This window comes from Strongylocentrotus purpuratus, unplaced genomic scaffold, assembly GCF_000002235.5.
Source record: "Strongylocentrotus purpuratus isolate Spur 01 unplaced genomic scaffold, Spur_5.0 spur5_scaffold_8, whole genome shotgun sequence".
Taxonomy (NCBI): Eukaryota; Metazoa; Echinodermata; class Echinoidea; order Camarodonta; family Strongylocentrotidae; genus Strongylocentrotus; species Strongylocentrotus purpuratus.
The window spans coordinates 11,899,767-11,924,995 of NW_022145614.1; the positions used below are offsets into that span (position 1 = coordinate 11,899,767).

A 25,229-nucleotide genomic window follows, 5' to 3' on the forward strand; every position below is an offset into this window, starting at 1 on the left:
TCACGTGAAATAATATATTTTTGACTAATACGTGAGGATACAAATTTTGCCGAGAAACCGCCTACTAATTGATATATTTGGTAAATTATTACATCTATTTGGACCTGATAGATATCGCGCACGTGTCGCGTAGTCCCATATACATCTTTCTGTGTACAGTGATTGTAACGTTACCAAGACTGGGCCAAATTTCTTATCATTTTGATGATTCCAGAACCTTGCAGTACACACCAATACTTATATGCTAGATGATCAACTTTTTTCGATCGATTCCACAAAGTTTCTTTCACAATACAATCGCATGACAAGAACTGGTCTTTATCTTTAACAACATTACCACGTTGATTTACAGGATGCTGACCGATGGTGCTCATCCGGACTCAGTGACACCTTCAGGTCGCACGGCTCTTCACATCACATGTGCTTTGGGGAATGGTGGGTGTATAGATACCCTCCTACAACACGGAGCTAACACTACCCTCAAGGTAAACATTTCAAGAACAGAGTAGAAGATCCATTAGAATTTACCTTCCTTCTGTCTTCACAGTCTTGGGTATCTTTGGTCAACTTGGTAATTCCCATGGATGGAATGACCTCAATGGATACGTCTATTTTAAAATTCTATTTAAAAAAAATTGTGATTTTCATCAGCTTCTTCTAAAATTCACCCACGCGGCAGGAAAATAATAATTTCACAAAACAAAAAGACTATTTGTAAAAATAGGTCTACTGCCTCCCTATAGTCAGTGACGTATATTCAGGATATATTTATATACATTTTTCTAATAATGTTTTCATTTTTTTAGTGATTGATGCCGCATAGATATTTGAATACATGACGTGATTTTTATGGCTTTTGTTAGGGTTGAGTGGGTCTGACAAGTTTAGTAATATTGTTTTGTGAGCGGCGAGATGTTTCTTTATATTCTACTGGTATTTTGAAACCGTGAAAGGCTAAAAGCGCTACAAACGCAAATATACATGATCACTGTTTATCATGTTTAAAGGGCCTCTTATATCTTTCCCATTTCCCATCTTTTAAGGATGCGAATAACAAGACTCCAACTCAATTAGCATTCAGTTGCGGCCAGCAGGAAGCTGAACGAAGAATGGTCTTGTACGAGCGGGCCCGATCCCGTCAAACCAGACGTCTAAGTAAGCATGATGATTGGCTGCAAACCTTACCGACGAATAAAGACAGTCCGTCATCAACCACCGCCTCATCCTCATCGTCGTCATGGTCTCGATCACCGAGGTTCCCCGTCTCTCGTTTAGCGAGGAGCGTCACGCCGACATTAGCCTTGCAGGAGTTATCACTATCTCCCGCACCAGGTAGGCCTGCAGAAACAAATCATGGGTTTTCCTTTCTCAAGAAATATTCCTTGTGTTAAAATTGTGACAATAAATGATGATTTGCAATTATAAAAAGCATTGACGATGAAGAAGATCTCGCCATAATACTTATACTTTCTTCATTATACTAGCTTTAATTATTAAAAGAAGACTGTAAGAGATGTGTAGCAATAATATGACAAAAAGTGACTCTGATTCGAAACGGGGCCGTCACAGTCAGTTCTAGGCCAAGACAAAAAGCTGACCACGTCTCTAGAACAACTCTAGACCATCTCCTTAGACTCCTTAGGAATCACTTTGACCACTTTTTATTCCATAAAGGTCCAGAGTTGATGGTGAAGTCGCTGGGTGGAGCGATAGAGACGAAAAAAGCCCTCAACAAGTTTTCTGTTCGGAGGTTGACCCAAGCCGACCTTGAAGGATTCAGCCAGAGCAGTGAGAGCAGTGATGACTCGGAGCCCGCCAAAGAAGAAGATCTGCCGACCTTCGATGACCAGGAGTCCAACCATGCTGGCGACAAGGACGAAGATAATGTGGTAAGCGTCCTAAAAATGGATCCATACAAACTGAAAGAAGATCAATTCGATAGAATTATTTAAGGTATAATCTTGATGGGATATATAGTATTGTAGGCTTATGATCTTTGTTTTGTTTGCAGAAATTGATGTATACTTTTACAAATAAGTAAAGATCGGTACTTTCAGAAGAATTGCTGCAAATCTACTCCATGTCTATAAGTTCATACTGTAGATACGGAAAATCATCATAATATTCCAGTTAGTCTCTGAGTGACTTTAAAGGTGTGAAACGGAATACTGTAGGGTGGGTGTTTTATTTGCAAATATTTTTACGACTAGAAGAACTAATTCTGAACTTGCAGAATCTTTAAAATTCTGATTTATGTCAGTGAGTGCAAGGTTACAGATTGTCATCAAAATAATCCAAACTTCATATGATCGTCTTTACAGATGCTTGATACCATACCAACATCGAGTCCGGACGACACCCTTTCCACAGTCACCATGCAGTCGTTAACACCTTCACCCCGGCCGTCGGCGATGCCGTCGGCCATACGACCGCCACATGTTCTTCCTTCAAGGACGACGGCATGGCAACAAGAAACACGGAAAGTCCGCTTCCAAGATTCAACGAAAGCCGCAAATACCACCCCGTCTGAGAGGCCAAGAGCACGTTCGGCTCCGCCTAGGAGAGCAGTGAACATGTCGTCTCTAGTACTGGACTCAGAATCAACACATCGAAGGTAATACGATGAAACTAAACTTACTGTCGAGATCTTTAAAATGACCCTATGGTCTAATCAAAGTGAAATGTGTATCACTGGAGAACCATTGAATATGAGGAAATTTAAATAAGGATTAATGGCCACTTTTTTCATTATATAGAAAATAGGTCAAATGTAACGTCCTATGAAATCTAGCTCTTGAACAAAGTTGGTTTCACACAAGCTTTACAAGTCCTCATAAAGTATAGATCTTCATAATACAACAAAGCTTTACATTTTGTGATGTGTCTTTTGAGTAAAGACATTGCTTTTCGTAAATTTCACTTTACATTTTGAATGTACCACTGCCAACATTTCTATGTCCTATAATTTGCAGCACTGACAATGGATCAGACTCTGCATCGGGTCTTAGCGGTGGAGACAGTGAGCATCTATCCCACATCAGCAATGGAATAAAGTGCAATAAACCTATCACCCCTCCTCGAAACAAACCACGAGCATCGTCAGCAAGACTTCGAAGCCCGCGGTACAACCCCCGATACCCTAATGACCGATATGGTCGGGACGAAATATTGGACACGAGAAAGATCAAAGATATTCAGGCATCCTTAGAATTAAGCGTCGGTCTACGTGAGACCACCGATCAACCGCTTCTGTCAAACGGTAACAGAAAAGCCACACCGGAAGAGAATAATGAAGCCTTTGATAATTGGTTGGGAGGGAAGGTACAGGGTGCGAAGGACAGGAAACTCTTGAACAATGTCCAGAAGATGTTGGATGAAGCATTTGGTAGAGCAGATGAGGAGATTAAAAGACAAGAGGAGAAACGACCAAAGATAACTGGACAATCTTATGAGGATTGGAAGAAACAGAAAGATGAAGAGATACGGAACAAGAAAAGGGTGGTATTGGAGAAACGAAGGCAGCAGGAAGATGCGCGAAGACTTCAAGCATCCATTGATGCTGAGAATGAACTCCTAATTAAGGCGTGGATCGCTCATTAGGGTGAAACGGAGAAGAAAAAGAAGCTGAGCGAAGTGAAAGAAAAGAAAGAAAAACAGAGGAAAGTGGCCGAACAACAGATCGCGGCAGAGAGTGCCTTCAGTAAATGGAGACTCAACAAGGAATGGGAGGAGCTCGTCAGGTTAAGAGAAGGGAAAGAATTCTTTGATCCTGCTTTAAAGGCAACCAGAGCGAGTGTGAAACGATCAGCAAGAAAGCGAATGCAATCTGCAGGACGTAGATCTAGTAACAAGACGAACTTGAAATATGGCTCGTAGGAATTGGATGATTGTATACCGACAATCTCTTCAATCATCGACCTTTAAACCTTGCCAAATCTTCTTTCACCACGCAGTGCCTTTCGTTAAATGTGAATCACATTGCATTTGACATGTGGTCTATGTAATATATCTGGGTACATCCTTCCCGATAATCATTCCATTATGATGCAATATAGATGCTTAAATTTTAAAGATGCAATCTTATTTTATGGCGTGTTGCACAATATACAATGTTTGTGTTTTTTTTTTACAACAGAATGTTTATACGGTTAGATCTAGTCTAATTCTCTTATAATTTGACACCCTAAATGTATGGCGACAGCAAAACATTTTCTATGCACATGGCCTCTCAACAAAGACTACACACATGACAGAAAAAAATTGTTGTGAGTGTAATATAATAGTTGCAAAGAGCTTTTCAGATCACATTCTTAAACTAGTGCTAAGCGATTGTGTAAGTATAATTTGTGATTTAGACCATTATTCTATTCGATCTTACTGCCAAAGGATTAGTAATTTATATGTGTTTTGTTGAGCATGGGTGAAGATTTTGTGGTAAATGTATAAGGGAAAGAATTGCACTTCGAATGAAAACCTAAAATATGTTACAAGACAGTATAAGACAATGTTCTAAATCGATCCTTCCTCTTCCTTTCCTTGTTATCTCTCTTCCTCTTCTTCCTCTTCTCATTGTCATGCTGTTCAAAAGCCTTCATAGACTGAAAAGTCGCCCCCTCTATCTCTCTCTCTCTCTCTCTCACACACACACACACACACACACATGCACACCTAAACCTGTCTGTAAAGGCTACCAATTAGGGAAACGCGGCCACTGTAAACAGGTCCTATAACACACTTCTTTCTCGAGGAAAGAAAAATGAATGACCACTATAACCAGGTGTCTTTTATACAGACGTAGTTATTAAGACAGGTTAGAGTGTATTTAATTTGAAATAAATCATGTTATCACTATTTAACTGCAATCTCTGTGATGATGCATAATGTTTGCAATAAAGATTCTTTAAAAGTCAATAAGTCACTTCATTTTTGTCTCATTGCTAATTTTGTCGATGTCCATATATCTCGTCAATTTGAATTTATTCAGTTATTTTCCCCGACCCCTTTGATGTCGATGCCTTACAATGAAAATACAAACAACTTTGTGTGATGTACCGGCAAAAGTAATGGAAAACTTTATTCAAAAGTAAAAGTGTACAAAAGATTTTCTGTATCCATTCATTTCTGTCGCTCGCCCCATTTTTATTCCATACACCCTTGGTCCACTCAATTTGACCGTCTCTTTTAGTTTTAGAAAGCCAAAAGATTTGTTCATTTTTACACAGAAAATGTATGTGGTACATACACATTCCCGAAGACAAAAAATTGATATCTGTCGGTAAATTTTTGGTGGTCCACCTCCCACTCCTCCTACACGCACACACACACACAAACTCAAATAACCTGGATGCGCTACCGCCCTTTTCCCCAGCAATCTTCCTGGGCCAAGCCTCCCTTCCATACCAGGATGGTGAAGAAATAAACGTACTATAAATCCTAATGCCCCAGATTAAGAATGTGAATTCCATCCATAACTTATTCCCAACACATTTTCAACAAAACTTCAATAACAAATAACATAAACAATGATTAACGAAATAAATGAATGAATTTATTGATAAATAAATATATTATGTATTTATAAAGACACATTTAAAATAGCCATGAAATAAACTAATTGGTAAGTAAATAAAACAAATGCAATTAATATTTGCTTATACATTGGGAGGGGTTGGATTTAGGCATGGAAGCCACAGTCACTGCCGGTTCCGTGTAACCCTAATGAGGCTGGGGGAGGTCCCACAATGGTATCAGAAACCCTCGAAATACCCCGGCCTCATTAGGGTTAAGGGAGGGGTAGGCCTACGTATCATAGAATGGCTTTCATTTTCAGGAGACTGGAAGGGTCGTCATGCACCCGAAATGTATTCTTTGGGCCCAAAGAAGACATTATATTTGAGGGAAAATAAAAAATCCTGACCATGAAGCAAATTCTAAGTTAAAAAATTGATATATACATCTTTCAGTGTCACAGAAAAACATGGCAAGCTTTTGATGAATTTGTGTATGCCCGTTGATAAAATTGCAGTAAATTTAAGCAAATATTTAATAATAAGAAAAATACATAAACAAAAATGATTTTGATCGTTCAGTCACCCTGACATGAACTAAATAAAAATGCAATGCCAAATCAACACTAAATATCAAAATTACCAAACACATCTGGTACATGTACATGTCTGTAACATGGATATTCACGAACAATAAACATTAAAGGTAATACAAAGTTTTGGTATGGGTCATAAATTTGGTTCAAATGAACATATTGAAAGCATATGCGACCCTACAATAATCAGTGATCGTTGTCGCGGTTAAAATCGAGTGTAAAGTGATGAAATTGTAAATTTTAAACTCTTATGTTGTTTAGCTCCCTCTCAAGGTCAAGATATTAATTTATCTATAAAACAACGTTTCTTGACTAAAATCGACCGATTGGCTCTTCCGATAATTCCCGTTTGGAAATTATATATCACAACTGCATATTCTGAGATTTTCATGGTCGCAGTTACCGTTGTATGGCCGTAGGCGCTATTTGAAATTTACCAAAATATTACTGGGAACACCGGTACATCTTGTAATTCAATTTTTCTCGAATGCAGAAGTGTTCTAGGGACTAAATTTTGTAGTGCTAATAATTCATCCACAGGGGCATCAAAATACATCAAAATGGTAAAAGATCACTATCCAACCAATTTTCAAAATTTCCCCAAACTTTGTATTACCTTTCATAAGAGTCAGTTTATGTTTATTGCACTTTATATTGGGGCGGGTAATTGCGCCTTTCCCCACTTTCTCTATCTTTTTTTTTTTGCGCTTCTCTTTTTTTTTACACGCTTCAAATGCACTCTCTGCCACCGGAGATACGCCACTAACTGGGAAAACCCAAACACAATAACATAAAGCGAATGTTCATTTTGTAAGCAAGCGTCGGCATTTCGTTCATTTGAAGTGTGGAATTGGGCTGGGACAAATTATTGATCGTGTAGTGAGTAGTCCAGTAGATGGTACCATATACCATGTACATGACCTGGAAAAAGTTGTTGATTTGTGTTCTAGATGGGTATTGAATTAAATTCAACTTGGTTGCCAGCTTGGCAACCTTGGGCAACTTTTTTAATAGCCATATTAGCACAATCATCTATTGGATTAAAATTAGCAACATTATTACATATTGCACATTATATGCTAATTAGATTATTATGCTAATTAGGCTAATTATACTACCTCTACATGGAATATCTTCTCATGAATTCATTATTAGTCTTTCAAAAGTGATTTACAATGTTGCATTGCACCATTCTTAGGCTTTATAGATAAACAATGACAATGAAGCCCATATTGTATGCTTATTAGCTCATTATGCTAAATATGCAATTTAAGACAATTGCATTACTTGGAATCGAAAACTGGTGTCATAAATGAGTTCCTCGTCATAGAAAACCCTTGAAAAGTCGTATTATCCATGTTTTTATATAGGCTTCCTGGATTGAGATTAGCAACATTATTACATATTTGCTGAATTTACTTCAATACCCATCTAGAACACAAATCAACAACAAAAAACCTTGTACGTAACAACTTTTCCAGGTCTGAAAAACGTCTACAGGGGCCGTAAATCCTCAACCAGTCTAATGAGAAGACAATATCGTTTGAAACTGTTATGAAAATAACTGAAAAGAGGGAAATCATGCTGATTCACTAACATAGAAAGAATGAACAAAATGATCGCATCTAAAGAACCTGTGAGGTATACACTATACGCCTATGCATGTGGAAATCCCCAGTCTTCTTGAAATACATATTCATACACGTCGTCTGAAAAAGAACAAACGATATGTTCCCAATTCATTGTTGACGTGGCGAGTTTCAATATTTGGGTCACGGTTATTAACCTGACAGATGGCAACGGTTTACGTTTTGTAGGTTGGAACTTTCCATATTCCGTGCTTTATTTACAAGCGCATGATATCTCTCTTCATGGATCTCATAATAATTACTTCTCTACTAATAACTTAACCAAAGAATGTCTATAACATTGAGATATCAGTCAACCGATAGCTTCTAATGATATAACTCATCATTTAGGTCTCCATTAAGAAATCATATACAGCGTGTCCACACACAAAACAATTTATCCCGAAACTCTATAACGATACGTCGTATAAAGAATCATCGTATAAATTCCAGGATGTCCACACACAAGAAACGTCGTCACTAAAGAATCATCGTATAAAATGCCCCCTGTCCACACACAACATTTTCCGTGATTCTTTATAGAGTTTCGCGATAGTGATAAGAGGTCTGGTCTCATTTCGCTCGAGGTCACGTTAAGCCCCGCCCAGTTAGTTACACTAGTTACACTCCCCCTGTCCACACACAAAATTTACGTGATTAGGCGTGATTCTTTATCGAGTTTCAGTTCGAAACGATGCCCAAACCTGCGTTTCGTTAGACTAGTTTCGTTATACGACGTATCGTTAGTGAGCGTCCACACCTACAATTTTGGTCGTAAAACTATCGCGAAACGGTATCACTATCGCGAAACGGTATAGCTAATCATGATTAGTCACGGAAAATGTTGTGTGTGGACAGGGGGATAGACATGATACAAGAATGTTAGCATGACCACCCCTGTACTATAGATAACGTTCATATCTTCTCAGAATGTTATTGAATACACTATAAGGATTCATAAAAATTGATAAATAAAGTTCCGAGAAGGTTTACACTTCATGTATACAGTACTAATTGTCACATTGTCAAGCATTTCATGAAAAGAGGCAAGAAAATATCATTCCAACTTTATGGGTTACACTGTATATTCGCCATTTATACTGCTACAGGTATACACCCAGATACAGTGACTTTTATTATCATTAGCATTTAAAAAAAAAAACATGTTGGCTTCTTCCTCCATATTCCATACCAATTTAAAAATAAAAATAAAAATTCCATGCCATACTGTACACACCGATACAGAATTGCAGCATAAGACCAAACCTACACTGCTTTCGATATACACACAAATGTGGGAATTCCCATAGCGCGGGGGACAAGCGTGACAATGACAATGCTTTTTTCATTTCATTTAACGGCCCATTCTGGGGCATGGAAGAAATACAATTGAATAGTACAAATAGAATGTTCAACAATGATATTCATATTTACACACAGAACGAGAGCGGACGAGCGTCATGTTGCAAACCTAGTCTCCCCAAGCCCCTTGTGTTTTCACATAGATTGATTTGATTGATCGATTGGTTGCTTTAATTCATATTTTATTCAAAAATAACAAACCATGATACATGTTACAAAACATTGACATTTCTTAAGATAAAAGATGTGTGGAAGTAAAAATCCGGAATCATAGTAATTAATAACATGAAGAAAAAAAAGAAAAGCTCTGTAAATCATTAAATACGCGGAAATGAAAGTGAACCTACTCAAAAGCTAGACTTGTTGCGTGTAGGTTCACTGATTTAAACTACTGACCTAATAGGGACATTTAGATGTGGACGTCGACATAGTGGAATGCTACGTGTGACATACTGTTAAGGCAATGTGACAAGAGTGAGAATGCTGCACAAAGCAAATATATATTTTGAAGTGAAATAAAAATACTATACACCTTACCACATCCAACAACGCGATTGACACGTAGTACACTTTCAACTATTGATAATTCAAGTAAGATTACAGGAAGGACTACTTGCAGGAATCAAGCTCAATATCTTTGAGAATTGAGAGTGAAATGATTGACAAAACATTATGTTTTTAACAACTCAGTAGCTACATGTAGGGCCTACTGCTGCCTGTATTGTGTGGTACCTCAAAAGAATGAATGCAAAGGGGTCTCCACGAAAGGGTTCCCTCACAAAACGATCCTGTAATATGATTAAGAGGGATTACAAAAAGTTCATCCAAAAAGGTGCAATATACCAAGCAACGCCAAAGAAATGCCACACAATGTTGTGCAAAAACCAATGATACCGATTGAAGTTGATGAGCATGTTACTATTATGAGGACAAAATTGTGAATATCTTATCCCATATTTCTCAATTTAAAGTTATGATAATGATTACCCTCTTTTTCGTATTCAATGAAGACATAAAAACAACACTCTTCAATCTGCATGCACAAAACATTTGTGAAATATAAACGTGTCAGGCATTTCATAATGTAATTGATAAATTTAATAAGAAGTACCACATAGTCTCAAATAATATAATAAATCAACCATTTCAATATGTTCAAGATATTTAACGCTATATATTACTACTATAACACCGTTCTTTGGATTAGGTTGATGCCGTACCTAGTACCTACATAGCCCTGGGCAGTGGCGTAGACAGGTTCGTACACCTGGGGGGGATGACTCGGGGGCGGATCTAGCTTTTTGCTAAGGGGGGGGGTTGACCGATAATGACGATGCGGAGCATCGTCCACGAGCCGCGAAGCGGCGAGCCGATTTTTTGGGGGGTGTTTATTTGAACCCCGTAAGTGATGTTTTCCTGGCATCTATAATAATAAAAAGCAGTGCATGATATAACGTCTTTTTAAATCAAGTAACAGTTAAATACACAGAGTTATCATGTGTTTGGTTAAGTTACCAGATGAGTTGAATATCTTCTCACAATATTTGCACTTGAAAGGGTTTCTCTCCAGCGTGCGTTCTTTTTTCTTTCTTTTTTTCTTTTTTTCCCCCTTTTTTCCCCATTTTTTTTGTTTGTTTTTTGGGCCGCCCAAGGGGGGGGGGTGGGGGGGGGTTTAAACCCCCTAAACCCCCCCCCCCCCCCCGTAGATCCGTGCCTGTTTAATCTTGTGGTTATCTTGTGGTTTCCAAACCACAAGATAACCACAAAATACTTGTAAGATTTTCTTTTTTTTACCGTCTGAATTGGCTTTCACCGTGTGAATGCGGCTAATAACAATAAACACAATTACAATAATGATGAGGATTATTATTATCATCATCATAATTATTATTATTATTAATATTATACCGGTAATTGTTATCATTATTATTATTACTATTATTATCATCATTGTGACTTATTAAGTAAGCAAATATCATTCCCCAAAACCTGGGGGGGATGATTGTACATGCCATCCCCCCCACCTTGTGAGGTGGGGGGGATGCATCCCCCTCATCCCCCCCGTTGTCTACGCCCCTGGCCCTGGGCATATTCAAGAAGCTGTGCAACGTCTTCGAGTAGCTAGAGCAGGGTGAACCAGCTACAAAAGAGCTACCAGAATAGATGTTGAGTTCATCCATCCAAAGGAGGGTCTGATCCCCTCCTCCAAGACCTTATACATTTTACAATCATATTACGTTACCAGACAGCCGGCAGACAGCAGTATCACGGAGGTGCATTCGTGAGCAATCGTGTGGAGTGCGACTTGCTGTAATCTTCCCGGCCCACCGTCGGTACGGTATGCAATTGTATTGTGCAGCAGTTTGCCGTGAATCCCGTGAGAAAGCGTATATTATAAGTCTTCGTTTTCGGGGAAATACTCCAAAAAAGATAAGAAAAATGACACGAAACAGATAAGAAACATAACGACTTTTAAATCATGACCATTATTTGAACAATTGATTAAGATTTAGTCGATCGTTGGTATGTTTTAGTAGAGTAGTCCTATCTCCACTCCGGAGTTACGGGTCAAAGTCTGGATATGATTCTGTTATTCGCCGCGGGCCTCTCCAGCCCACACATAGGTGCATTACTATCCTGGCTGTGTATTACAATCTGTGCTATTGATTCTCAACATTTCAAACACCACTGTACAAAACTCAACTAATTTCACTCAAAATTGGTACTTTAGTGACAATTGATGACACCTAATTAGCAGTAAAATACAATTATTTCAACTTTCCGATGTTAAAAGAATAATTTAAAAATTCAAATTGTAAGTCCACTGTCAAACTTGCCGATCAACCACATCGGCAGGATTGCGTGCATATGTGTGTTATTAGTGGATTGACTATAAATGCAGCCTATTAACACGTAGTGCAATGCTAAAGGTCAATACGCATTAGCGTTGACTCTCTATATTGCTGGAGTACTCCAGCCATGGAGACGGCTGCGGGTGAGACGGAGTTCCGCTAGGTATGGAAAGCACAACGTTTTGAGCATATCCAAATACTTCCGGGTGCAAGATTTTCTACAGACACGTATGTAGCGCAAACAAATTGGGAGTGAAAATTTGTCATTGAAACGCACGATGTAAAGGTACATTTTCTGAGGGGGGTCGAGTACTCTTGCAGGATATATAGGGGACTAAGTAAGGTCTCATGAGAGTGGTGAAGTACCGGTACAACAGTCCCTTAGAGATTGTACACACGCGTGCAAAGTCAATACGATTTATTTTTTTCCAAAAATTGTCTAAGTACCGGTACAACAGTCCCATAGAGATTGTACACACGCGTGCAAAGTCAATACGATTAATATTTTTCCTAAAATTGTCTAAGTACCCGATACAACAGTCCCATAGAGATTGTACACACGCGTGCAAAGTCAATACAATTAATTTTTTTCCAAAAATTGTCTAAGTACCTGTACAACAGTCCCATAGAGATTGTACACACGCGTGCAAAGTCAATACGATTAATATTTTTCCTAAAATTGTCTAAGTACCCGATACAACAGTCCCATAGAGATTGTACACACGCGTGCAAAGTCAATACGATTAATTTTTTTCCAAAAAATTGTCTAAGTACCGATACAACAGTCCCATAGAGATTGTACACACGCGTGCAAAGTCAATACGATTAATTTTTTTCCAAAAAATTGTCTAAGTACCGGTACAGAAGTCCCATAGAGATTGTACACACGCGTGCAAAGTCAATACGATTAATTTTTTTCAAAAAATTGTCTAAGTACCGGTACCACAGTCCCATAGAGATTGTACACACGCGTGCAAAGTCAATACGATTTATTTTTTTCCAAATTTGTCTAAGTACCGGTACAGAAGTCCCATAGAGATTGTACACACGCGTGCAAAGTCAATACGATTAATTTTTTTCAAAAAATTGTCTAAGTACTACGGAGCCCGGGAAGGGACATGGTAAAAATATTTTTATCTCGTTAAAACGAGATAGTTATCTCGTTTTAATGAGATAGTATCTCGTTAAAACGACATAGTATCTCGTTTTAATGAGATAGTATCTCGTTAAAACGACATAGTATCTCGTTTTAATGAGATAGTATCTCGTTAAAACGACATAGTATCTCGTTAAAACGAGATAGTTATCTCGTTTTAATGAGATAGTATCTCGTTAAAACGACATAGTATCTCGTTTTAATGAGATAGTATCTCGTTAAAACGACATAGTATCTCGTTAAAACGAGATAGTTATCTCGTTTTAATGAGATAGTATCTCGTTAAAACGACATAGTATCTCGTTTTAATGAGATAGTTATCTCGTTTTAATGAGATAGTATCTCGTTAAAACGACATAGTATCTCGTTTTAATGAGATAGTTATCTCGTTTTAATGAGATAGTATCTCGTATAAGTCCATTGCATACTGGAACCGGGTGGTCCCTGTATTAACCCAGATAACAATACGACGTTACGCCAACGTGGGGCCAACGTAAGCTGTTACGTTGGTCCAACGTCGCCAACATGATGTTGGGCCCACGGCTTTCTTGCCGGCGGGCCAACGTTGGCCCGACAGTGACAAAATGACATTAAGCCAACATCGGGCCAACGTTGTGCCGACCCCTATCCGACCATATGTGCCGATGTCCTCCCGACATTGAACCAACGTTATGCCAACCTCTTTTCCACCGTATGCCGACGTCTTTCCGACATTGGACCAACGTCGTCCCAACCCTTTTTTAACCATGTGCCGACGTACGACCAACGTTATGCCAATCCCTATCCCACCATGTGCCGACGTTGTTCCGACATTGGATAAACGTTATGCCAACCCTTATCCCACCATGTGCCGACGTCTCCTCGACATTGGCCCAACGTTATACCAACCCCTTTTCAACCATGTGCCGACGTCTCCACGACGTAGGACCAACGTTATTCCAACCCCTATCCCACCATGTGCCGACGTAGTTCCGACATTGGACCAACGTCATGCCAACCCCTATCCCACCACGTGCCGACGTCGTGGGCTGTTACGTTGCGCCATCGTCGCCAATGTGATGTTGGGCCAACGGCTTTCTTGCCGGCGGGCCAACGTTGGCTCGACAACGACGAAATGACATTAAGCCAACATCGGGCCAACGTCCCCCGACGTATGACCAACGTCATGTCAACCCCTATCCCACCATATGCCGACATAGGACAAACGTAATGCCAACCCCTTTTCCACCATGTGCCGACGTCTCCCTGACGTAGGACCAACGTAATGCCAACCCCTTTTACACTATGTGCCGACGTCTCCCCGACGTTGTCCTAACATAATGCCAACCCTTTTCCCACCAAGTGCCGACCCCTCCTCCACCATGTGCCAATGCTAGACCAACGTTATGCCAACCTCTTCTCCACCATTTGCCGACGTAGAAGCAACGTTATGCCAACCCGTATCCCACCATGTGCCGACGTTGTACCTCCCCTTTCCAGTTCATGCCAACATCCTTCTGACATTACCAACACCAACTCAAAAACATATTCACACCAACATCAGTCGTCCGTTCATAAGAACATCGTCAAGATCATACTACATCGGACATGTACAATCATTCAAACCAATGCATCACAACGTGACAAGAAAAAGCCAAGTAGTTAAAGATTGGATTAAATAAATAAACAGAGCAAAATCCACAAAATGAAGATAGTAACAATTTCATCAAAATTAGACTGAATTTGAGAAAAGTTCATTATAGAACTCGACTTAGATCCCTCTGGAAGATATGTATAATAACAATATTGAAGCAAGAGGGACATGTTATTTTAATTTCGTCATGTCTATTATCTTGTACATTTTTTAATCACTATCAAAACTTGATAACAACTTATTTGTCCCATTTTAATGAAAAGTTCACCATCTTGCTTCTTAGAATTTGCTCTGAATACATCCCCCTCCCTCCAAAACAAAAGAACAAGGAAAATAAACTGATTTTGTGATAAAACATACTTTATTTTATGTGTAATAAACAAACTGTTGTAAATGTGAATACAATTATTGTACATCTTTCTTTTGTATTTTCGTGAATTCGAAAAAGATGTAAACGTAGTTTCAAGTTCAAGGTATCTCAATGTGTCACAATATAGGCCTACTATCAATGAATGCTAGGACGATAGGAGCTGTTATAAAAATGAATTGTCGCTTACACGTAACACAACATAACATACTGAAATTCATTGTACGAATATAATAAACAATCCTCACAATTTCCCGAGTAAAACAAAAAAAAACTTTCTGGCAGACGAACACGATTGCTTATGACAAGATTCCTCTACATATGTACAGCACAAAAATATAAAGAAATTAATAAAGTGTCCACCATTTGCATGCCAAGAACTAGGCAATTAATGTGAACAATGTTCCATAAAAAATAAAAAATAAAAAAATTCAGAGAAATTGCCAACATTTTTTATGCTTAGGCATTTCAGAGATGCTGATACATTTCGTCGCCATATCTATTGTTAACACATCTACAAACTTTTTTTTTAGGAGGGATAGTATACATTGCTTGAATGTGTGAAGTAAAGCAATCGCTAAATGTTTATATAACAAGAGAGGAAATTTGAAAGTGAAGTAAGAAAGAGCAGAGCTTGTAAAGGGAAAAACACAAGTTTCTTCACTCTGATATACCACTTTCAATATTTCTTTAAATTGAGAAGAAGGTAGTACGAAAAACATTCAGTCACTTAGATATATGAAACATTTTTTTCTTACCTTTGAAATTCTTTATAGCATGCATTTAGTTGACACGTTATACAGGCATTCAAATCAATTACGATCTTCTTCGACTCATGGTATAGCTCTCTTTTTAAAATTGGGCCATTAGTGAAATTTCACCACAATAAATAACAAGTAAAGATGCATAGCACACTATTTAATAACAAAAGTAATTGTTTATGTTTGTGTACAAAACATAATGCCTGCAGAGCTGGCTAGCAAGCACCGTAGCTTGCCTAAGCGGAGATCGTTCTTGATATAACATCACTAATCCTTTGGTCAATCATTCCGAGGAACTCTGAGAATTTTAAGGGCGGGGTCCACCATTACACGAGCAACTTGGAGAGGTTTTCAAAAAATTGTAAAAAATATAAGGAGGCATTTATTTATGAAACAATTGTTATTATGTTGCTTTAAAAGGGTCTTGATACAAGACATAAAAGTTTTAATTTCCTAAGGCAATGGACCTTTAAAGAATGGGTTAGTCGGAATCAAAATCTTGTCTAGCTTGTGGTGGTACAACTTCGACATCTGTGGCAAAAAAAAAGAAGAAAGAAACCAAACAAGATTTAAAAGCAGATCATGGAAACATCACCTTGAAATAGTACGGATATTAATCAAATAGTACGGCATTCAAGGGAAGTAGTCTTGAGTGGCACATCCTCCCTAGTTTTGATGAAATTTCATGGATAGAAGTACTTTGTCATGAAAATAACTTCGTTCAAACTTTAGAGCGAATGACCCAGACGTATGGAAATTAGAAAGGTATGGATTTCTTTTATTTTTGTCTTGTTTAATTAGAATAGCATCAAACACTCTTCTTAACAAAGGAAATATTCATTTGAGGTAAAATGGCAGTAATATTCTTCAATAGAAAGAACCAATTTATAGTATCTGTTTGCTCAGTGTTGAGATGCTTGATTGATAACAGTTTAACGCCCCTCTTAAGTGTTGGATCCCAAAATTAGCCAAAGAATAGAAATATATATGACTGGAAAGCCAATACAAAACTAGACAACTTTGCTGGACACAATTTTTCTTCATAACGATTGCAGAAAAAGTTACAGCCCTTTGAATTAGGAGTGTCTGGCAGAATGCGGCAAAATTGTCACTCCCTAAAATAATGGGGCACACAGGGGTTTCATGGTTGGTCGCACAAAGAGTTACAAATGTGGAAGATGTAAACATGGCCATGAGGACGGAAAAAGCTGCAGAGGATCCAAGAAAAATCATTCAGGAGTGCATGGAGGCATGGCAGAGAAAGATGGGACATTGTGTAAGACTCCAGTGGGATTGCTTCGAAAGGGAAAACTCAAAGTCTGTAATTTGGGTATATATTTCTTTTGTGATATCAGTCCTGGAACTTTTCTGACACACCTCGTATATCTGTTCCACTTACTTGGCATCTGTGGATAGCATCCTTGAAGAAAATGCCTAAGAGCAGGTTGGTGAGTTGAAGGTTAATTCTTCTCAAATGCTGCCTCAATGTTGCCAAGGAAAATGCTGAAAATGAAAAAAGGAGGGAACAGTGACGACTAATGATGCATTTTTTTTTGGGGGGGGGGGGGGGCTTAAGTAGTGACTAACAATTACCTACATTTCTTGAAATATAATAAAATGTTTAGTCTTTCTGTTTTTTGAAGAGGTACATGTATGAACTTACTATAATATGCAACTTGTGAATAATTTACCTGTTGCTGATTCTCACTTGCAGAGAGTTTGAATTAAGTTACATTGAGCTCCTATCCTCATGGATGATTCCTATAGTCATACATATATCGGTTACAATCTGAAAATGCATTTTTTTTTTTTAAATACATGAAACATTTCATTATTTACTTCAATCGCATTATGGTTAATGTCACCACTCCAAGCACTGCCATTTATTTCATCATTGGCATTGAATTGCCAGTGACAGCTTACCATTTCCATAGTCTAGTGCCATAGACTTTGTACATGGTGAAGGTATACACATGGAATGAGAGGTGAATCGAACCACACTTTAGCCCCTTTCTTTTATCTTTAGAACAATCTTAAGACATTTATTGAGTTACATGCATGATTAAAAATTGTACATCCATGGGTAGAATTTTGAATGATTCCTGCCAAGTTTGGTTACATGTGATCATGCATTTTGACCAAAAAAATTGATAAATCTGTTCCCTTTTCCATTTAGCCCCCACCCCTGATCCTAATGAACCCACCCCTGATGAAGGTGACAATAGCTAATCTTGAGCCTTCTGTTCATTGAGCTTCAAATCAATCCCAGAAAGTCATACCTGAATGAGATTAGCTGGGTGGTCAATGCTGTGCTGGAGGCTAGGGTGTGTATGCATGGGTCACAGCTGCAGAAAACACCCTACAAAAATTGTGCCTAAAAAGAGAATTTAAGAAAAAGTCAGTAAGTGACCTGTGCAATTAATACCCATATCAGGGCTGCACAAGAATTAGGTCATAAGTTTCAAGAATAAGGTTATGTGCCAACTAATGCCCAGAAAATTGGATTGTTTAGGTCTATCCTAAAGGTACGCTACAGCTCTATAAGAGTCTATCAGTTCAGTACGTACCATCTACAGGTCCTTTGGATTCAAAATTACTGAGTCTCTACTCTAATAAGTAATCAATAGTCTGTCCATCATCAAAGGTGTTCAAGTCTAAGATTGAGAAGAGCCACCTACGATTCAACTATCTATTCTTTGCGCCCTCTCTCATCTGCTGCAATCATATACCAACTGGTCCAGCATCGTATACATCCAGATCCAGAAATCGTTACAAGTGTTTTCAAAACTTTTTCCTAGAACTTACATTCCATTACCCCTCATCTTGCTGCCTATTCTTCTATCTAATTTAATTTCTTATTTCAATTTAGTTTCTTTTTTTAACACTTACACTGAATAGGATTATAAGAGGAATTATCTTACTTGGAAACTCTGGATAGAACCCTTGTCCTTGTCCTTCAATTGGTGAGCTGAGCCTGAGGGATATTTCTTCTCAAATGCTGCCTCAGTGTTGCCGAAGAACACGCTGAAGACAGAAAACAAAGAAGCAGTGATGATTAGTGAGGCAATTTTTTTGTTACCAAAATCATTAGCTATTCTTTTTTGGAAGATGGGAGATGAGTATGTGGTCCATGCATGGATGGACCATATACATACATGTATGATATAGGGTCTAGAGTCTACTCCCAACTAACTTATATAGATGTAGATCCTACACATGTATTAACACTTATGTATGACATTAGTTTAAGTTTGTCGATGTTTTAGCCAGGCATTAAGTTACTGAAGAAATACAATGAATACAAAATTAAAATATTGAAAACACAATCAATAATAATAATAATCCGCTTTTTTATAGTGCTTAAGAGTAAGACATTAATAATGTATCTAAGCAGTTTACAGATTATTATTACCCCGTCCCCGGTCATCGGATTCAATCAGGATTGCCCGCACACAATGTATGCACATTCTCCACTCCCTGGGGGAGTATTCCAGCCATGCATGCAGTCTAGGTCTAGTCCTTATTTATAATATTTCAAAACTTATTGATTTTCTACACTCGTAGTTACTAGTACAATAAACCACCCCTGCAGGCATGGGGCTCACTACGTTAGCCCCATGGTGTATACCTATCTTAAACGCACAGGCAACAGTGTTTTTCCCCCCAAAGAACTGGTTAAATAAACTTTTCATGCACACTGGTTTTTGTTTATTAATCTTACTTTGCATTTGTCAAGTAACTATTTCAGCAACATTTAAACATTAAAATATTGTAAATTTACTGAGAAAAAAAAAAAAATAATAATTTTATCAAATAGCTCAACATGTTAGCAATGAAAGTTAATATGAAGACAGTAAATTTATTAAATAAATAAATCCTCTATTTTTAGTGCTTCAACATACTCAACAGTGTTGCACTGATGTTTTTTTATTAGCCTCTAGATACGTAAATGTAAACATTTTGACAAAATCCCAGTTACTGTTAATGTTATTACATGGCTAGAAGTGTAAGGACTAAGGGTGACAATAAACCTACTAGTAAACTGGTACCTAGCAAATAATTTGAACAACATAGTCATAGAATCTATACTGTGGCGGAATCAAGGGGGGGGGGGGGGAATCGGCCATGGCCCGCCCCTTCTCCTTTTTGTTTGCTTGTCAAGGAATATTTTGGGTAGATCTAGACTAGTCTAGACCTAGATCTAAACAGACACTTGAAAAAGCTAAGGATCATTTTTTCCACTTTTTTCGCTGGTCAGCGAATTTTTCTGGTGCCTGATGAGGCCCTGAGGCTGAGCAGACTTCGGCCTAGACAGGAATAACCATCTTTCTGGGGGCATTCTTTTGACAAAATGACAGAGCTCAGAGGCATTTAGAGAAGCCAGATATGCAATCTCAGCGGATCCAACTGTCAACGCCAAATAGAGGCTGATATTTCGGTCCAACTTCGGCCCTCCCTTTTGAAAAATCCTGGATCCGCCGCGTCGCTGAAATAGATCTAGATCTATACTAAGACTAAGTTGCGGTGTATTGCATATTGCATAGTTGAATCTAGATCTAGACTCTACACACTAGACATCAATAGCCGTGGAATATGAGGTTGTTTTTTTTTTTTACAATTCTGACATTTGCTTGCTTTTTCCTCGTATATCTAGACTAGAGGTCTAGTCTAGATCTATACATACGAAAATTCCACACTTCTACTGCAATGCGAGCACGTAAAAAAGTAACGTCTAGATCTAGTTTACTTTGTCTCTAGCTTGCAAAATGACCACAGCCTTCCCAGCAGGCCAAGCCCAAGGCCAGGGTCCCAGACCCAGACCGCGGAGAGCCTGAAGCGTCGGGCCCCAGAACAGGGCGCTTCCGATGGGGACTGCAGTCTGCTAATTGAGCAGTCTTAAAATTAACGTTACACAGATCTAGAACTGATCGCGAAAAAGAGCAAATCTGTTAAATTAGCTGTTTGTTCACTTTTACATTGAATGACCCGGCCATAAATAAGTAAAAGAAGTGAACTAACCTTCAATCCTCGCGATTGCAACCGGCAACTTCTGGTTGAATTCAGTCGATCTACCGTAGACGTAACTTAGTAGTACATACGTACAAGGCCTGGCATGGCATGGCCGCCTGGCTATATACGCTATTACTGCATGCATTAAGCAGCGAGCGCGCTAGCGCCAGCGCGCGCAGTCTAGTCTAGCCTCGCGGGTATTATGTTGTTAACCCGTGGACTACTGAATTCTCTCACTCCCATAGGCTTAATACAGGGACCACCCGGTTCCAGTATGCAATGGACTTATACGAGATACTATCTCATTAAAACGAGATAACTATCTCATTAAAACGAGATACTATGTCGTTTTAACGAGATACTATCTCATTAAAACGAGATAACTATCTCATTAAAACGAGATACTATGTCGTTTTAACGAGATACTATCTCATTAAAACGAGATAACTATCTCGTTTTAACGAGATACTATGTCGTTTTAACGAGATACTATGTCGTTTTAACGAGATACTATCTCATTAAAACGAGATACTATGTCGTTTTAACGAGATACTATCTCATTAAAACGAGATAACTATCTCGTTTTAACGAGATAAAAATATTTTTACCATGTCCCTTCCCGGGCTCCGTAAAGTACCGATACAACAGTCCCACAGAGATTGTACACACGCGTGCAAAGTCAATACGATTAATTTTTTTCCAAAAAATTGTCTAAGTACTGGTACAGAAGTCCCATAGAGATTGTACACACGCGTGCAAAGTCAATACGATTAATTTTTTTCAAAAAATTGTATAAGTACCGGTACCACAGTCCCATAGAGATTGTACACACGCGTGCAAAGTCAATACGATTTATTTTTTTCCAAAAATTGTCTAAGTACCGGTACAGAAGTCCCATAGAGATTGTACACACGCGTGCAAAGTCAATACGATTTATTTTTTTCCAAAAATTGTCTAAGTACCGGTACAGAAGTCCCATAGAGATTGTACACACGCGTGCAAAGTCAATACGATTAATTTTTTTCCAAAAATTGTCTAAGTACCGATACAACAGTCCCATAGAGATTGTACACACGCGTGCAAAGTCAATACGATTTATTTTTGGAACAACTTTAGAATACCCCACCATGCGAACTAAAGGTTTTTCTTTTGATCCGCCAACCCAACGTTTCAACTTGTTAAAGTACTACAACTCGGTGCTGAGATATAGTCTTGAATGGAAATCGCAATCGTGCCGCCAACGTGCCAACGAGCCAACATGAGTTGAGAGTATGGCACGCCACAGCCGTCATAATTGGTCGAGTTTACAAAAAAGCAGTCGAGTTAACAAAAAAAGCAATCGAGTTTACAAAAAAGCAAATAAGTTTACAAAAAAGCAATCGAGTTTCCAAAAAAGCAGTCGAGAAAAAAAAAAAAAGCAGTCGAGAAAAAAAAAAAGCAGTCGAGAAAAAAAAAAAAAGCAGTCGAGAAAAAAAAAAAAGCAGTCGAGAAAAAAAAAAAAGCAGTCGATAAAGAAAAAAAAGCAGTCGAGAAAAAAAAAAAAAGCAGTCGAGAAAAAAAAAAAGCAGTCGAGAAAAAAAAAAAAAGCAGTCAAGGAAAAAAAAAAAAGCAGTCGAGAAAAAAAAAAAAAAAAAGCCGTCGAGAATGCGTGCCTTCACGGTTGTTTCATCGCAAAGCATGCCGGGACATAATTCTAGTACATTTTTACCTTCGCCGTGATCAGCTGTCCCATTGCAAACAACGGGATTCTTATCGAAGCAACATCTTAATCTTGTACATAATCCGCTATTCTGCAGTGATTTTCTTTCACTCCAGTATCATTTGTACGGTAAGAAACCAAAGTTTGTGTTTATTCATTTTTATGACAAATAAAGCTGATAATACGACGTAATGAGAGTGGGCCGGGGTCCAACTTTAGTAAATGTAGGCCTAGATCTAGTCCCGTATGTTTAAATGTGTGTGCATTTTAAGTAGACTGATTGCCTTGTGTTTTAGGTAGAAGTTAACCAAATTTACAGTAAAATGAGACTTATGTCTCAGGAAATATGAATAGGTCTAGATCATATAGACTATACATAGAATTGATATTGGAATAGGATCTACTAGAATGGCCGACAGTTAGATAGTGATGGCAATTAGTAAATGTAAAAAAGTAAAACAAAAAAGAGGCCATGAAAACGATAGATTTGTCGATCTTGATCTGAATATAATAGTCTATGTATTGATGAGCTCTACTTGAGGATCTACATGACGGGGGCGTATGAAGGATTTTTTCGAGGGGGGGGGTTAAAATTTGAAAATCGTGCCGAAAATTTCACATCGACTCAGCCAGCCAGTGAATGAGAGGGGGGGGGGGTCGGTTAGAGCACCTATTTTTTCCCGAAAATATGAACATTTGGCAGATCGATATTTCGTTCAGCTTACAAACTTAAATTTGATTGTCTTTTTCCTTTTATTTATCAGTTGCAGCATCATCAAACACTATGGCCGATGAATCAGAAGATGACGTAGATGCTACGAGAGAGCTCATGTCACAATGGACAACAGAAATGATACGTGACTTTCTACAAGGAGGGAACTCAAGCTTGGAAATTGAGGAGTCATTATTTTATGGGTGTTCTCTGCCCTGACGCTGGGGGTACTGTTCAGCCATCCGAGGTAGAGAGGTAGAGAGGAACTGGACGATGGATGGATGGGGGGGGGGGAAGAAAGGCATGCAGAGATGGCCGTCTACTATGTATAGAGACATTTGTGTGCTACTGGATAAGGACCCTCCATCACTAGAGGGAAGAATAATGAGAGACTACAAATAGGGGAAGGCATTTAGTTATTTTGCCAGTTTCTGGTTAGGGAGACATTTGTTTCATCTCCTGGGAGAAAGCTGTCTGAAATTCAAAATGTATTTGATACTTGAATAAATTTAGTTCATTTTCTAGACTGGTTCATGTCAAACCGTTGATTCTACTTTCTTGTGAGTATACACTGTAGTCAGAGAGATAGAGAAGTAACACGAGTAAAGAATGAAAAAGAAGCCAATATTTGAACGAGGAGGAGAAAATGGAGATTACGTTGTTGCCCATCAAGTTGGAATAATTGTTCTTACCACTGTTTATTAAATGATTGTGACCATATGGTTTATTGTTTGTACATAATGGTCTTATATTATAAGAACTGTATTGATCAATCTCAGGAGTCTTATACATGTAGATTGATTAATACAGTTTTGAGATGATGATGATGATCGTGATGATGAAGGAGAAGAGGAGGAATATATCAAGAGTTGATGAAGAAAAGATTGATAGAGGGGTTATCATTACAGAGAGAGAGAAAGAGAGAGACTAACATAAGGAAGGGAGAGCAAGAACAAGGCTATGACATAGGGGAAGAGATAGAAATCAAAATTATATTTATACAACATTTACTAAATTAAAATAATAAATTAGAAAACAAGGCTAGAGGAAAGAATGCAAACTAAAAGTAAGCAAAGACCATCACTATATCGTTCACATTATAATATAAATTAAGAAAAGGTACATGGAAACATGTACATTTGTAAAATTTAAGCTCTCATTCTCTTGATCTTCCTCTTCACACCTAATTCTTGCTCTCCCTGTCTACCTCTCCCACCCCTCTCCATCTCTCTCTCTCTTTCTCTCCCCCTCTCTCTCTCTCCTTATTATTACTCTTTCTCTTTCATTAAGCGTCGACATCTCTCTCAATGCCTCTCTCTGTTTCTATGAATTTTCTCTTGTTAAATATTTTAAACATCAGGTCTGTCTGACCTTCCTCTCTTGAATAAATCATGAATAACTTCAACTCAGCGTCCTACATACAGTAATGATTGCTTAGTAGTCATCTACAACCCTCACTGTGTTGTTTGATTTTATTTATAAAATAAATATAACCATGAGATCAATATCAACAGGGAACGGAGGTTCTCTGGCTCGTAACAAAATTTAAAAAATTATTTAAAAAAAAAAACCCTACTTTTAAAGCGCTTACCACCAAAATCTCTAAGCGCTATAACAAACAAAAATAGACTGATAAACAATTACTTATTAAACAAAACAAAAAAGTGTGAATAAACCTACAAATTACAATACATATACCGTACATGTACATCAAAGTGAACAGAGCCTGGCAGCAGAGTTTTGGATTCTCTGGAGTTTTGCAATGAAAAAGATCTGCCCGTATTGACTTTACACACTGGACTTTTGCTGAGAAGGGGGGGGGGGGGGCTGAAAAGGCTTGTATAACAAAGAAACAAAATCTACCCGTATTGACTTAACACAGGGGACTTATGCTAAAAAAAAGGGGGGGGTGCTGGGAACACGCATGTGGGTACCCTAAATAACAC

General features: G+C 38.2%; 2 long non-coding RNA genes across 3 annotated transcripts; one reads left to right on the forward strand and one right to left on the reverse strand.

The window, feature by feature from the left end:
• Positions 1-15,119: 15,119 nt before the first annotated feature.
• On the reverse strand, positions 15,120-21,157 carry LOC115920303. 2 transcript variants are annotated; one of them, XR_004062322.1, is made up of 5 exons: positions 20,882-21,157; positions 18,784-18,886; positions 18,142-18,236; positions 17,240-17,365; positions 15,120-16,393 (listed from the first exon to the last, which is right to left on the reverse strand). It is a non-coding gene; the product is annotated as an uncharacterized LOC115920303 (long non-coding RNA). The 2 variants fall into 2 exon arrangements; XR_004062321.1 differs by having other exon boundaries at positions 17,262-17,365; positions 20,882-21,016.
• Positions 21,158-22,658: 1,501 nt separating this feature from the next.
• LOC115920290 lies at positions 22,659-23,826 on the forward strand. Its single transcript, XR_004062295.1, has 2 exons — positions 22,659-22,700; positions 23,336-23,826. It is a non-coding gene; the product is annotated as an uncharacterized LOC115920290 (long non-coding RNA).
• Positions 23,827-25,229: the final 1,403 nt, after the last annotated feature.